This window comes from Schistocerca gregaria, chromosome 6, assembly GCF_023897955.1.
Source record: "Schistocerca gregaria isolate iqSchGreg1 chromosome 6, iqSchGreg1.2, whole genome shotgun sequence".
Classification (NCBI taxonomy): Eukaryota; Metazoa; Arthropoda; class Insecta; order Orthoptera; family Acrididae; genus Schistocerca; species Schistocerca gregaria.
Window position 1 is genome coordinate 406,999,237 of NC_064925.1, and position 16,600 is coordinate 407,015,836.

The following is a 16,600-nucleotide window of genomic DNA, read 5'->3' on the forward strand; positions in this document are numbered from 1 at the left end:
TGCAATTTTTGGGCAGTTCGTACAGGAACTGGTTTCGTCTGATGAAACGAGGACTGCAAAGGCTTGTGATTCATTACCAAGTAGAATTTTGTGCCATACAAATAGTGGTGGAATTTGGTCACACAATACACAATAGACAAAGCCTCTTTCTAAATTTGTGAATAATTACACTGAGCTTTAGACAACACTTTTGATGCGAAAACAATAGGTCTGTCTTTATCACCAAGTCTGCACTGAATCTGTAAGAGGAACCGTCAACTTTCAGTACAACTGGCTTGTCAGGATCAAAGTGAACTAAGCATCAATCACTGAGCAATGCATCTTTAAGTTTTCGAAAAGCTACTTGGCACTCATCTGCCTAAGAAAAGGGGACATTCTTGCAATGCAAGTGATGCAAAGGAGCTGCTATTTGTGCAGTATTCCGTATGAACCGAATATAATAGTTAATTTTCCCTCAAGTGACTGTGATTCTGTGGTATTGTGAGGTACTGGCAAGTCTCTTATGGCTAACATATGTGACTGAAGAGGATGTACACCTTGACTGTTTATGACATGACCAAGATACTGCAATTCAGGTTTAAAAAAATCACACTTGTCCAGTCTACACTTTAGTCCTGCATCAGATAACACACCAAACGAAGTACCTAAATTTGCAATATGTTCTTCAGTTGTATGACCTTCTACTACAGTAAATAGTTTGAACAGTTTGGCACTTGCGCAGCCAGCTGTTCCAAATATCATTGGAAAATGATGGGTTTGAAGCACTGCCAAGAGGCAAACACAAATATTTAAACAAGCCCAGATGAGTATTTACTACACACACTTTTTGAGATTTATTATAGAGTGGTATTTGAAGATATGCAATGCACAGATCAATTTTTGAAAAGTAGTATCCAGCGCCTAATTTGTCAATGAGATCTTCTGGGCATGGCAATGAATAAGTATCAATGACAGTTGGTGGGTTGACTGTAGACTTCAGGTCAACACAGAGGTGAATGTGACCTGAAGGTTTGGGGAGCAAAACCGGTGGACTTGCCCAATGACTAGCTGATATGGGCCCAATAACTCCGTTATGTTGCAATTCTTTAATTTCAGCAGTAACTTGGCCCCGTAATGCAATGGGAACAGTTCTGGCCAGCAAAATTTCAGTTGAGCATTGTCTTTCATGGTAATATGTGTAACAAAACTGTTAGCTTTGCCTAAACTTTCAGAAAAGAGTTCCAGGAATTCTTTTAGCAAGCTAGCTACAGTGTCTTTGGCATTGAATGCAGACGCTGACAACACATTGTCCTGAATGTTAAAGCTAAACAAATCAAAAGAATGAAGACCAAATATGTTCTCACAGTCGCATGATTTGAGCACTCTAAAAGTCACTGTTCGCTTATGCGAGTAATACATAGCAGGCAAAGTACATGTTCTGAGAACAGGAATGTCTTGTCCTCTGTAAGCCATCAGTTGCATGCTGGTTTTAGGCAGGCACGGGGAGCCTAAGAGTTCATATGCACGATGATTGAGCAATGTGACAGAGGCAGCTGTGCCCAGCTGAAATTTCACACATTTCCCAAAAATAGGTAAATGAACATAAAGTTTGTTTGACTGGCATATCATTGCAGAAACTGAATGCTTGCTAGTTTTGCTATTGCCTGTTGCAGGCTTTGAATATACTACATTAATGACATGGGTCTTGTGACTAGATTTTTGTGAGTCAAAGTGATGCAAAAGATGTAGTAGGCCGAATTCTTATGTATGTTCTGTTGCAAACATACAGATTGCACATGTCCTTTCCTTCTACAAGCGTAACGCTGGGCTTGTCGGGAGGGGCAGTCTTGGTGTTTGTGCCGTCAATTACACCTAGGGCAAGACTTAATTCTGTTTTCCTGGGTAGCCACCTGTTTAGGGAACTGCTTATGGCTGTGGAACATTGTTTATCCAGCGTGGCTAGCGCACGCCACCGATGCAGAATGTGGTGATCGCAAGCAAGAGACTCAACCTGTCAAATGGCTGGCTGCTCAAATTTAACAGCCAACAAGGCACCGGAATTGCACTGATCTAAGAGTTGCACTACCTGCTGAAATGATGGATTGGACTGTTTCAAAATCTGTTCTCTGAGTTTGACATCAGGAACATTGTACGCGATTGCTTCACACAACATAAAATCTGAATATAAAGACCACAAGCACATTCAAATTTTCATTTCCTTGTCATTCCTTGAAAATCTGTTACCCACTCATGATAAATTTGTTCTGACCATTTTTGCAATGAAAGAATTGATACCTAGCTGCTACCACATGCACTTGTCATTCATAATAGTTTGTTAGTGAGAGTGCGACTGTGTCATAAGCAAGTGCACTCGGAGTGGCGTTAAGAAAGAGTTTTGGAATTAATCTGAACACTGCATTTCCTACCGTAGATAATAGCTATGGAAGTTTCACAGTTCCTTAGACATTGTGAGCTAGCATATGGGCATTGAACTGTTCACAAAACTGCCAGAAAGGTGATTAGCAGCTGTAGTAGCTGGTGATCATTGTGTTGGGTGCTCAGCGTTGGCCAGTAGCTGCTGCACTGTGTTGAGCAGTGTAGCGATTTGCTGTGTCTGAAACTGAGACATCTGCATTAGCTGTGTGACATCTAACACTTGCGGTGGTGGCACCTAAGCAGGGGCGGGGCAGGTGTGGGGGGGCTTATTGGAAGACACAAATGCAACAACTAGATAAAAAAAATCTGCAACGCCCACCTGAAAACACTTATTAGCAAAAATGACAAGAAGACTCGTCGCTAAAATGTTGAGTCCTCGTCACCAAATGTAGCGTCCTGCCCACTCATCTCGTATAGGGTGCCTAAGGGATGCTGCATTCTCAGAATGCTATAAAACAGTTCTAGCAAATAACATTAGTAGTTTTATTTCAATAAAGCAGATTGACAATACTTAACTTTGAAATAACAAAAGTGTCGCAAGCAATGGACGGCATGCAACATAAAACTGAGTCCTTGGCTATTTATAATGTTCAAGCAAGTTTGACATACAGTTTGTGGATCATTACTAAGTGAGATAATAGCACTCTTTGCAGTACTGTTCACTAATGTCTGGGCAAGGCTGGCAGGAACGACGCTTATATTCACTTCTTTCAGGGGTCACTCCTGTCATCGTGTGGTCCTTATCAGCGGGCTATTGGCTGACATCACCACACCACCTTATCTGGTCTTGTTTCCTTCCTCTTCATTATGGTGCTTGTGGTTACACCAGAACAGAACCCCCCAAACAAAAAAAACACACATGAAATTTAATAAATTTACTATGAGGAAAACGCAGAAGAAGATAAATACTCTGTAGATGTGAATCATCTGAGAGCTGCTGCTTTACTGACTAGCTTACTAAATGAACAGACAGCTCTCTTCAAAACAAAACAAATGAGCAACTACTGAGCTACAGAATGAATGAATTTACGCTAGTTTTGCTCAGTGTATAGATTGAATAACATTGTGGATTTGTTATAACCTTTTCCCATTCACTTCTACACTAATGCTTCCCTTTCATGTTCTTCAGCTCTATGCTTAATTAAAATGTAAAGTTTCTTCTTTTTCTTTTTTTCTTCTTTAAGGTGATAATATAGTGGACATCCAGTACATTACACAGGGGAGGCAAATAAGGCTAAACTTTTTAATACTTTACCTGACTCCTTTCTTGCGAAGTGAAATAATTACACCATCAGTCCAGTTTTGAGGAATAGTTGTTGTCTGCAGGCATTCCATAAATAATTTTGCAACATCTTTTCATATTACTTTTGCTCCAACATCCTGAAATTTTCTTAGACTAATTTTGCTTCATCTTGGTATTGATAACATTCTTCTCTAGGCAGCTTTTCTTTCTTCATACCTTCAGTTGTGTATATTCAGTAGGGTATTACTTCTGGAATGTCAGTATTCTCATTATGTATTTCTGATTCATGTCTGATACTATACAGACATTTAAAGAAATTTCAAATGCTTGTACATGTGTTAATATGCCAGCTGCCTTTTTAGCTTATGAAATGAGTTGTTGACCCAACATATGCTTCTGTTCATTTTTTCTCACTATTATTGTTTTCAATTGATTCTCTGGAGAAATTATCATTGTATCTTTTCATATTTATACGTAATACCAAGAATATTGTTGGTGTACCTAATCATTAACACGTGCAAATAAACTTTGTGAATGATGTGTAGTTAGCCATCAACGACAACTTTATGCATTCTAGTTAATTGTTAATGAGGGCCAAGAGTCTGATTGTTTATTTAAAAGCAGATGACTCTCTAAAAAGTCAACATATCACAGGACAACTCCCAGTGTATCACATAGGAAGATGAAACTATTCATACTTACTACTAGGACTGCGGATATTTTTTTAAAAAAATTAGAAAGCTAAAATATCGATATTTAAAAAAATATCATTAGATGCTCTTGCCATATTGAAAAATTTCTGTAAAGCAGATTGACAATCCTTACCTTCATTGTACAAAGGTGTCGCAAGCAATGGGTGACATTCAACATAAATCCGAGTCCTTGCTATACATAGTGTTCAAACAATCAGTGGATATGGACCACTACAATATGATATTGTAGCACTCTCTCCTAGGCCATGCTAATACTCTGCTAATCCTGTCCACTAATGTTTGGGCGAGGCTGGCAGGAGTGGCACTTGTATTCTCTTCGGCAAAGGGGCACTCCTGTCGTGGCGCGGTCATAATCAGCGCACCGTTGGTCGACGTAGTTTCACCGCCTTCTCTGCCCTTGCATTCTTCATCTTTGTTCTGGAGCTTGTGGTTATGCCAGTATGCTTAACAATAGGAAGATTATAATTATTTTACAGAAATTCGTTTATTAACTTACATATGCTTTTGTTATCAATTATATTTAATTATCATTTGTCAATGGTGTAAATTGGACAGTTTGTATTTTCTTTAAAGTAATTTGTAAGTATTTGTTCTCTTACTGTGCGAGCTCATAATTTTTGAACAGTTGTTACAAAGGTCTTATATATAAAACTAATCATAGTACTCTAATGAAACTGTACTGAAAACTATGAGAGTCAAATAAAAACTTCTTAATGGTTGCACGATGTTTCATACTTATTAATGAGTGTAGTGATAATTTTGCATTTTTGGTTCTGTAATGCTTCATTGTAGAACTGGTAAGAATGTGCCTTGGAATTTCCAATTTCGCAGGTCTTTTGTTCATTTAAAACTCTGTCTGACTGATCTGCTAAATGGATGTAAATCAGACTATGTATCATAGAATGAAAATATGTGAGCTTGTGTGCTCTCGTGTGGTATGATTGGTTGTGAATAATTATATTTGCTGTCTGTTTATGGAAAGTATCAAATATGTGTTCAGATTTTTCATTTGAACTTTTTAAATCCAAGAAGTTTATGCTTTTATTTTTTTCCTCTTTCCATAGTGAAATTAATCTTTGGGTGCAAACTGTTGAATTGTGGGTATGTCATAATCACGAGCATCGCTAATGTATCCAACATATAATGCTTCCATTTTAGATACTTGAACATAGCTTAAGGCCCAAATTGTATAACTGTACATGAGATAAAGAGAATGGCAGTGAGGCATCACGAAAACATTCAAAAAATTCATTGCAGTTGCAAACTCTATTGCATTAAAAGTTATAGAATCAATGCTTAGCCAGGCACAGGGTAAAGTACTACAGTATTAACACATCAAAGTGAAGATACTGAATGCCACAGAAGCCATCAAGTTAAACAAGCAATGTATATGAGACAATATCACAACAAAATATGCCAGGCAAAAAAAAAAAAAAAAAAAAAAAAAAAATCTTGTGTGGTACAACTTATAAGAAAACAGTGTGAGCATAATTGGGTGAACAGTGAAATCTGTGATAAATTTAAATGTAAGAACAATTTAAATGTTAAACTATATTTAGCTCATTTAGTCTTGCTAGTGTCCTATCATCCCTACAGCCAAATCCCATTTTATCAGCAATTGATAAATTTATGGGTTATATGGGTTCAAAATCTGGTACCGAGCACTGCGGAATTTGAATCCCCCCCCCGATAGCATACTTAAGCACCTGCCTCGCGCTCAGCCAGCAGTCTAACATCGCGTACATCTCAGGACATATCGCCTCAGACAGCGTATTGATTTTCGTGTTTCTATTCCAGTGGACATGGTTGTCTTGTTTGGTTCTTACTCTGTTGTCTGTCCTTGTTGTGTCGTAATGTCCTCCGTTGATCGTGTCTGTCCTCTCCTGTTGTGTTATTGTTCGCAGGCCGCACTGCGGGTCCTTGCCGCGTTTCCGTCACTACTACCCCGCGACCGTTCTGGTCACCGTTGCAACACAAACATTTAACTAAGATATAAAAAAAGTTAAAAAGGCACATGCAAGAAAAAGATATAAGTACACTCAGTGAACATAAACATCACATGCAAAGTAGCTTCAGGTTCTCCCACAAGGTAGAATATCTGATCAACAGTAGAATCACTGCCATAGAAATGAATGTACTAAACAAGGTCCTCAAATTTAACATACAACTCCACTTTGGAAACTGATTGAAAATGTTATTGCAAACACTAAAGTAGAAGTTGATAAGGCATAGTTTCCACCTCATGCGCAAAACAACACTACATGCAAAATAGCAAAAATAATACAAACACAAGTAAAATGAGAAAGTAGGATCAATATAAGAGCAAAGGACAGTAATGTCATATGTCATATTAATAATGAGTTTGAAGAACATAATGCAATTCATGTAAAATCGAGTAAAGGAAATAGATTGATGATTGTGTCTAAGAAAATTACAGTAGAATCATACTAGAGTTTTTGGACAAAATAATATTTAAATTGTCATCCAGAATCCGGGCAACAAATATAACGCACAATTAAAGAAAGCACTGAAAGGATGTAACTTCATAATTACAGAAAAAGACATAAAAGATTCCATAATAATGATCACAACACTACCATCACTGCAAGCCCAGCCCCAGATACATAAAGAACAAATCCTGAATTATCCAATCATTGACATAGTTAACAGCCCAGCAAATGCTGTCAGTAAAAACACTCAACATACTTCTTAAAAAGTGATACACATATGAAAAATAATACACTACAAAAAATTGTTGCAATATTCTCAATAAAGTTAAAAATATAAAAATAACTGAAAATGGAGCATTCTTATCTCTCAATATTTCTAATGTGTACATGAACATTCCAGTAAATTAGTGGATACATAACTGATATTTTTTAAGAAAAATGTTTTAACAAGTTCATTCGAACAGCCAAAAAAATCCTTTATTACTACAGATATGTTGATGACATTTTAATTCTATTCAATAGCATCTAGAAGAGAGTAACATCACGCATTCACAATTCAACAGTTTGCATCCAAAAATTAACTTCACCGTGCAAAGACAAAAAAGTAAAAACATAAATTTAAAAATTTAAAACAAAAAAATATGAACTCACATTCAATATTTTTTGTAAACCAATGACAGCAGATATAATTATTCACAGTCAATCATGCCACTCAAGAGCACAGAAGTTCACATATTTTCATTCTACTGTACAATACATAGACTATCAACTTATCACTGGAAAAGAAAAAACTGAAAAAAACTAGATTTCTCCAAAATGTGTCATTTTAACAGTTATCCTAAAAATGTAGTGGACATGTTATTCAAAAAGAAAACCAGCCAGACACATGCAATCTCACAGATGAAATAACTTTAACCTGAAACACAAATGAACTATAGAAAAATAAAGTACGTGTAAGGCCATATCTAGGTATTACTTCTGACACGATTACTCAGTGTTTCAAAAATACAAAATTATACACCATCTACAGAAGCACTGACAATCTACAATGATTATTGAGACAGATACCACGGAAATCAGAGCTGTTTTTGCAAATGGCCATCTACAACATTAACTGTAAAGAATTCTCAAAATTTTATATTAGACAAATAGGAAGGAAAGCTAGCACACAATTTAGAGAATACATGACAGTAAGTGACAATAACCCATCCACATTTGCTGCGCATTTGAAAGAAACCAATCACAAAATATCTAATATAGATGGATCACGTCAAATATTACGTATGTTACAGAAAGAAAAAATCATGGATGTAATGGAAGGAATTGAAATTTACATCCATCTAAAAGACCAGTCAGACAGAGTTTTAAATTAGCAAAAAGACCTGCAAAACTGGAAGTTCCAAGACAGTTTCATACCAGTTCTACTACAAAGCATTACAGAACCATAGAATGTAAAATTATCGCTGCATTCATTAATAAATATGACTGTAATATGAAACGTCATGCAACCATAAAGAAGTTTTTATTAGACTCTCATATTTTTCAGTACTGTTTTGTTAGAGTACTGTTATCAGTTTTATAAATAAGATCTTTGTAACAACTATTCAAAAATGACATGCTCTCACCATAAGAGTACAATATTTATGAGTTTCTTTAAAGAAAATACTTACTGTTTTACACTGGTGGTGAACGATAATTAAATATAATTGAGATCAAAAGCATATATACGAAGACTTACCAAGCAGGAAAGTGCCGGTAGATAGGCACAATGAATAAAACACACAAACACACACACAGAATTTCGAGCTTTCGCAACCGGCGGCTGCTTCGTCAGGAAAGAGGGAAGGAAAGATGAAAGGATGTGGGTTTTAAGGGAGAGGGTAAGGAGTCATTCCAATCCCGGGAGTGGAAAGACTTACCTTAGGGGGAAAAAAGGATAGGTAGAGAAGAGAGGATATATTGAAGGGCAAGTTCCCATCTCCGGAGTTCGGATAGGTTGGTGTTGGTGGGAAGTATCCAGATAACTCGGACGGTGTAACACTGTGCCAAGATGTGCTGGCCGTGCACCAAGGCATGTTTAGCCACAGGGTGATCCTCATTACCAACAAACACTGTTTGCCTGTGTCCATTCATGCGAATGGACAGTTTGTTGCTGGTCATTCCCACATAGAAAGCATCACAGTGTAGGCGGGTCAGTTGGTAAATCACGTGGGTGCTTTCACACGTGGCTCTGCCTTTGATCGTGTACACCTTCCGGGTTACAGGACTGGAGTAGGTGGTGGTGGGAGGGTGCATAGGACAGGTTTTACACCTGGGGCAGTTGCAAGGGTAGGAGCCAGAGGGTAGGGATTTCATAGGGATGAACCAAGAGGTTACGAAGGTTAGGTGGATGGCGGAAAGACACTCTTGGTGGAGTGGGGAGGATTTCAAGAAGGATGGATCTAATTTCGGGGCAGGATTTTAGGTAGTCGTATCCCTGCTGGAGAGCCACATTCAGAGTCTGATCCAGTCCCGGGAAGTATCCTGTCACAAATGGGGCACTTTTGGGGTTCTTCTGTGAGAGGTTCTGGGTTTGAGGGGATGAGGAAGTGGCTCTGGTTATCTGCTTCTGTACCAGGTCGGGAGGGTAGTAACGGGATGCGAAAGCTGTTATCAGGTTGTTGGTGTAATGGTCCAGGGATTCAGGACTGGAGCAGATTCGTTTGCCATGAAGGCCTAGTCTGTAGGGAAGGGACTGTTTGATATGGTATGGGTGGCAGCTGTCATAATGGAGGTACTGTTGCTTGTTGGTGGGTTTGATGTGGACGGATGTGTGAAGCTGGCCATTGAACAGATGAAGGTCAACGTCAAGGAAAGTGGCATGGGATTTGGAGTAGGACCAGGTGAATCTGATGGAACCAAAGGAGTTGAGGTTGGAGAGGAAATTCTGGAGTTGTTCTTCACTGTGAGTCCAGATCATGAAGATGTCATCAATAAATCTATACCAAACTTTGGGTTGGCAGGCTTGGGTAACCAAGAAGGCTTCCTCTAAGTGACCCATAAATAGGTTGGCATACGAGGAGGCCATCCTGGTACCCATGGCTGTTCCCTTTAATTGTTGGTATGTCTGGCCTTCAAAAGTGAAGAAATTGTGCGTCAGGATGAAGCTGGCTAAGGTGACGAGGAAAGAGGTTTTAGGTAGGGTGGCAGGTGATCGGCGTGAAAGGAAGTGCTCCATTGCAGCGAGGCCCTGGACGTGCAGGATATTTGTGTATAGGGAAGTGGCATCAATGGTTACAAGGATGGTTTCCGGGGGTAACAGACTGGGTACGGATTCCAGGCGTTCGAGAAAGTGGTTGGTGTCTTTGATGAAGGATGGGAGACTGCATGTAATGGGTTGAAGGTGTTGATCTACGTAGGCAGAGATACGTTCTGTGGGGGCTTGGTAACCAGCTACAATGGGGCGGCCAGGATGTTTGGGTTTGTGAATTTTAGGAAGTAGGTAGAAGGTAGGAGTGCGAGGTGTCGGTGGGGTCAGGAGTTTGATGGAGTCAGGTGAAAGGTTTTGTAGGGGGCCTAAGGTTCTGAGGATTCCTTAAGGCTCTGCCTGGACATCAGGAATGGGATTACCTTGGCAAACTTTGTATGTAGAGTCGTCTGAAAGCTGACGCAGTCCCTCAGCCACATACTCCCAACGATCAAGTACCACGGTCATGGAACCCTTGTCAGCCGGAAGAATGATGATGGATCGGTCAGCTTTCAGATCACGGATAGCCTGGGCTTCGGCTGTGGTGATGTTGGGAGTAGGATTAAGGTTTTTCAAGAAAGATTGAGAGGCACGACTGGAAGTGAGAAATTCCTGGAAGGTTTGGAGAGGGTGATTTTGAGGAAGAGGAGGTGGGTCCCGCTGTGATGGAGAACGGAACTGTTCCAGGTACGGTTCAATTTGGATAGTGTCTTGGGGAGTTGGATCATAATCCTGATCCCACTCCTAATGATCCAACTCCCCAAGGCACTATCCAAATTGAACCCTGCCTGGAACAGTTCCATATCCAAACACTGCCTGAAAATGACTTACAAGTTCATGGCGCCATCCATCAGTCCTTGATGACAGCTTCCACTCTCGCAGGCATACGTTCAATCAGGTGCCGGAAGGTTTCTTGGGGAATGGCAACCCATTCTTCACGGAGTGCTGCATTGAGGAGAGGTATCGATGTCAGTCAGTGAGGCCTGGCACAAAGTCAGCATTCCGACATCCCAAAGCTGTTCTATAGGATTCAGGTCAGGACTCTGTGCAGGACAATCCATTACAGGGATGTTATTGTCCTGTAACCACTGTGCCGCAGGCCGTGCATTATGAACAGGTGTTCGATCATTTTGGAAGATACAATTGCCATACCCGAGTTGCTCTTCAGCAGTGGGAAGCAAGAAGGTGCTTAAAACATCAATGTAGGCCTGTGCTGTGATAATGCCATGCAAAACAACAAGCAATGCAAGCCCCCTCCATGAAAAACATGACCACACCTTAACACCACCACCTCCGATTTTTACTGTTGGCACTACACAAGTTGGCAGATGACATTCACTGGGCATTCGCTGTACCCACACCCTGTCATCAGATCGCCACATTGTGTACCATGATTCGTCATTCAGTGTTTATGCTCCTTACACCAAGTGAGGCATTGTTTGGCATTTAGTGGCATGTATGGCTTATGAGCAACTACTTGACCCTGAAATCCCAGTTTTCTCACCTTCTGCCTAACTGTCTTAGTACTTGCAGTGGATCCTGATGCAGTCTGGAATTCCTGTGTGATGGTATGGATAGATGTCTGCCAATTACACATTACGACCCTCTTCAACTGTGGGCAGTCTCTGTCAGTCAACAGACAAAGTTGGCCTGTACATTTTTGTGCTGTACGTGTCCCTTCATGTTTCCAATTCACTGTCACGTTGGAAACACTGGACGTAGGGATGTTTAGGAATGTGGAAATCTCACGTACAGGCATATGACACAAGTGACACCCAATCACCTTACTACACTCAATATCAGTGAGTTCCATGGAGCACCCCAGTCTGCTCCCTCACGATGTGTAATGACTGCTGAGGTCACAGATATGGAGTACCTGGCAGTAGGTGGCAGCACAATGTACTTAATATGAAAAATGTATGTTTTTGGGGATGTCCGTATACTTTTGATCATGTAGTGTATGTCAAAATCATATGTGTCACTAATATATACAATGTATAATGCTTCCATTTTAAACACTTGAAAATAGGCTAAGGGCACAGTTCTGCAATTCTACATGAAATAAAAGGAATGGCAGCTGAAGGTATCATGTAATCATTAAAAAAAAAATTTGCAGCTGCAGACCCCATCGCATTAAAAATTATGAATTGAAAGTGATTTATGTTATCGGTAACACTATAGGTAGTACTTTTGTTAGTAGCTAGTTTCATAACGGAAAAAAATAAAATAAAAAGCATTCATATTATGTGAGCTGTAAATTGAAAGAAATGGCTTACGCAAAAGAATATGGGAACAGAGCAGGATTTCGGCTCTGCCAACAGAAAAGCCAGTCATGACTGATGGACTAGCAGAGAACAACTCAAAGAAATGAGGAAAATCAAATGTGCAAATAGTGGACTGAATGCAAAATGTCCAAAACTAGAAGATGGCATATTGAACTGGATTCAAGGACACTATCAAAATGGCATTTGAACTGATACAAAAATGATTCAAATACACCCATATAAGCTACAACTACAGTGAAACTTAAGACTTCAAGGGTGGAGTTTGATGGTGCTACAGGTTCATGAAGCATCATGGACTTAGCATGCAAACCAAAACCAAAATAGCTCAGAAAATGCCACAAGAGTATGAAGATAAAATATTGTCTTTCCATTACCTTATTATTCAACATCGAAAGAAAAACAGTGTGGAACTAAGCCAAATAGCGTATATTGACAAAACTCCTCTGACATTTAATGTGCCGAGTAACAGAACTGTTGTCATGAAACGTGGTAAAACAGAAAATATAAAAAAAAAGTTGACATGAAAAAATTCCCTACACCATTGTCTTTTTGTGTTGTGCTGATGGTATTATGCTTAATCCAGTGATCTTTTTCAAGTACAAAACAATGCCAAAACCTTCTGAAATACTGGCGGGTGTTGTTTTTCACATAGACGACAAGGGTTGAGTGGATTAGGCTGGTATGAAATTATGGATTAACAGAGTGTGAGAGAAAAGGAAAGGTGCTTCATGAGTTTAGTAGTTATTTGAAAAAATCTGTGAAAGAGAAATTGAGACAGGGAAATACAGAGCTTGCTGTTATTCTGTGAGGACATACTTCACAATTGCCACCTATTGATGTCTCAATAAATAAACCATTTAAAGTGCGTATGAGAGAGGAATGGAACAAATGGATGATGGATGAAACCCAACACGAATTCACACCGTAGGGAGCTTTAAAACAACCTACAACAAACAAGTGTGTCAGTGGATAAAACAGTTGTGGTCTAGGGTGGAGATGACTTCATCGTTAAATCTTTCAAGAAGTGTGCCATAAGTAATGCTGTCAGTGTTAGTGAAGACCATCTTATATATGAAGATGTCAACATCAAGGAAGAGGAGGAGGAGGAAGAAGAAGAAGAAGAAGAAAGTTCAGATGACAATTTTCAAGGATTTTACAAGTCAGTTCGGTTTTTTAAACTAAGAATTTTTTTTAGTCTTTCTTTCCAGTCTAATAATAAAAATGGTAAAAATATTATTTTTAAAAAGAAGCTACTTAAAAATTAAGGTGCATCTTATAATCTGTAGTGTCTTATAGTGCGTAAAATACAGTATTTTGAAGGTGCAAAGTTCTGAGCCTGCAGTGAGTTTTTGGTAAAAAACACAGTCCGAAGTCACATTTTAGGTCAATGCACTGTGCACAATGAGTTTCCAGTGAATGAATTGCACCTGTAAAGTGTGGAGTTGATAGTGTGAAAAAATACATATCTGCACCTGCCATAATGTCTTCAAGGACAAACAATTTTTCAGCCTTCATTTACTTTAGACATGGCTCTAGGTGGAAATCAGAGGATATCAAATGTGCTGAATAGAGTGGACATTCCAACAATTGATAATTCAGATCCCTTAGAGAAATTCAATAATTATGAACTGTAGGACAGGATTTAGGTGGGAATGTTTAACTGGGGGCTGTGCAAGTGTGGGCTCTTAAATGACTATAATTTCATTTTATTAACAGTACAAATCACGCATTTACCAAGAGCACATGCGTAAGACAAAACAGACCTGGAGTTAGTGTTCAGTTTTCCAAATGCCCTAGTGTCCGACATAATAATAAATTCAGTAAAATAAAATCTAGTCCCATGATAATTATAAAGCCTTAGTGAGGCACCAATGAATACACAGTCACAAAATTTTAGGCTAATATATATATATATATATCATATGCAGTATAAATACTTTGCATTACTGAAAATAACTCATCAAAAGAGGCATTCTCTTCTCAACAAGCCGCCACAAGGACACTCCACTACAGCCAACATCCTAAGCTAACACGGAGAGACAATGAAGACAACCTACACAGTCAATAGTGACACAATAGCCAAATGTGCATAAATTATCAAGGAATGTAGAATGACAACTTGAATCATTAAAAGCTCCACTAAAGTACACTTCGGTAGATAATTCATTACTTTAGAATATTCAGGCCCCACACTGCCTCATCATGGATCATGAAAATAAAATACACTTAGGCCAGACACTGATCTTAAAATTACAGGTCCAATAGTGGCCCTGCCATGTTACATCAATTCAGAATCTTGCCAATACACAAATGCCACCATAGACTCATAGGTCAACACAATATAATGGCACAAGTTGTTTTATGCACAGCCTTGTCTTGTTATGATGGAAAGCTTTCTTCTGCAGACACTTCCTGACTCTCAGTCCTCTGGATATACAGAGACATATTCCATGTGCTGCTCCAATCAAATGATGTCTGCAGTTAACAGCAGGCCACATACTGTGTTGACAATTTTCAGTCCCACTGTCTTACTGTCTCCATGCTATCTGCTCCGTCTCCAGGTGACACAGTTGAGCTTCCTCCCAGACGTGTTTGCTTTTGTTGGTTGATTCCAATTCCCCCTTTAAAGTGAAATGTATTTACTGTGGCAACTCCATGGTACAGCCACATCGATGCAAATTAAGTTCAACTGGTGCACCAAGCATGGTCCCTGATGCCACAATGCAGCCTCGTCAGCCACAACCCATGGTCCAGTGCAGACTCCCAGTTCAAGCTGCTGCTCCAGTCCAGTGTTTCCAACCCTGCTCCACTGTTCCTGCCTCACCTGATGGTGAAAGTGGCCGCAAGTTCTTAGAATACCCAGCACCGTGCTCTCAGCATCATTTCACAGGAACTGTCGTGCTGATGCAAAAAGCGGTTGGCTGACATGCCATTCCTGGTCCCCAATGCTGCACCAAATGCTTGTCTTCCACAGAAGATGGTCTTCACAACTGGCTTCCTAATGCTGTCCTGTCCTGTCCTTCAGACTGTCCATTGTCATGCCACATCACCACAGCTAACCTCATTGTGTCCACTGAACTCACATAAGTGTATGCCCCAGTGGCGGTAGAGATAAAAGAGTTGTGCTGTTGTCACCATTAAGTGGGAATGGAAAACAGGTATGCTGTAAGGTTGCCTCAGAGTCTTCAACCATCACAGGAAGAGTGCCAAATGGGACTCTCTCTTGAATATCTATGGTGCTACCTCAAGGAAGGGAATAAGTTCGTGTCTCAAGTGGTCACTGGAGACGAGTCATGGTGTTATGATATCAAACCTGAGTCAAAATGATGAAGTCTCCAAGAGAACTATGGAACATCACTACCAACCAAAAAATCCAAGCCCTTCCACACAAGTTTGGGATAGATTACTCTCATCTTATTCCTTGACCAAAAGGACACCTTCTTATTGGCTTCTGCAGCATGGGTCAATGACGAAGACTCAGCGATACTCGCGAACCTTGACTGCCTTTTGCAAGCCAATCAAATCAAAATGATTGGGGCAGCTCCACCAAAGGTTCATGCTGCTCCACGACAATGCAAGGTCCTTTCAGCAAACACAGTTAAGGAGGTCGTGCCGACAGTCAAATGGGAGGACTGCAGTCACCCTAAGTAAGCTCTGGACCTGTATTGCTTTGGCTATGCCATTTTTGGTGAGCTTAAGAATGCTCTGGGAGGAAAATTATTTACCTTAGAAGAGGATGTGAGGCAGTATGTACAGAACTGGATTTCAATTTTATGAGATGATCATTCACTGCCTTGTCGCCATGGGGAAAGTGCCTCAACAGTGTTCCAATACATTTGAAGTAAAGTTAGAAGTTCCTGTTTACAGATGTGTGGCACTTTGTTTGTAATTTTCATCACGATTATTTATACACATTCTTTTCTTTTAGTGTTCATAATACTATTGATAAAATTTCTGATGCTGATAGACTTATACTATATTAACAAGCCAAAACATTATGACCACTGCCAACAGTGGCGTTAGATGCCCCCTGGTGGCATTGCGGATACATGACATGGTAACAACGGTTCGTAAGTGGAACAGACACGGACCAGGGATCACTTTAGTGAAGATATAGGCTTAAAATGGGGAAATCCATTGAGTTAAATGACTTCGACAAAACGCAAATCATTATTACATGGAGCTTGTGAATGATTATCTTCAAAACGGGTAAGCTGGTTGAATGTTCACATGCTATTGTTATGATTATCTAAGGGAAGAGGTTGGAG

At 39.7% G+C, this 16,600-nt stretch overlaps 1 protein-coding gene across 1 annotated transcript in view; it reads left to right on the forward strand.

Annotated features, from left to right (window-relative positions):
* The window catches only part of LOC126278348 (vacuolar protein sorting-associated protein 16 homolog), a 214,654-nt gene that overhangs the window by 50,320 nt on the left and 147,734 nt on the right, over positions 1-16,600 (forward strand). The gene's annotated exons all lie outside the window — the stretch shown is intronic.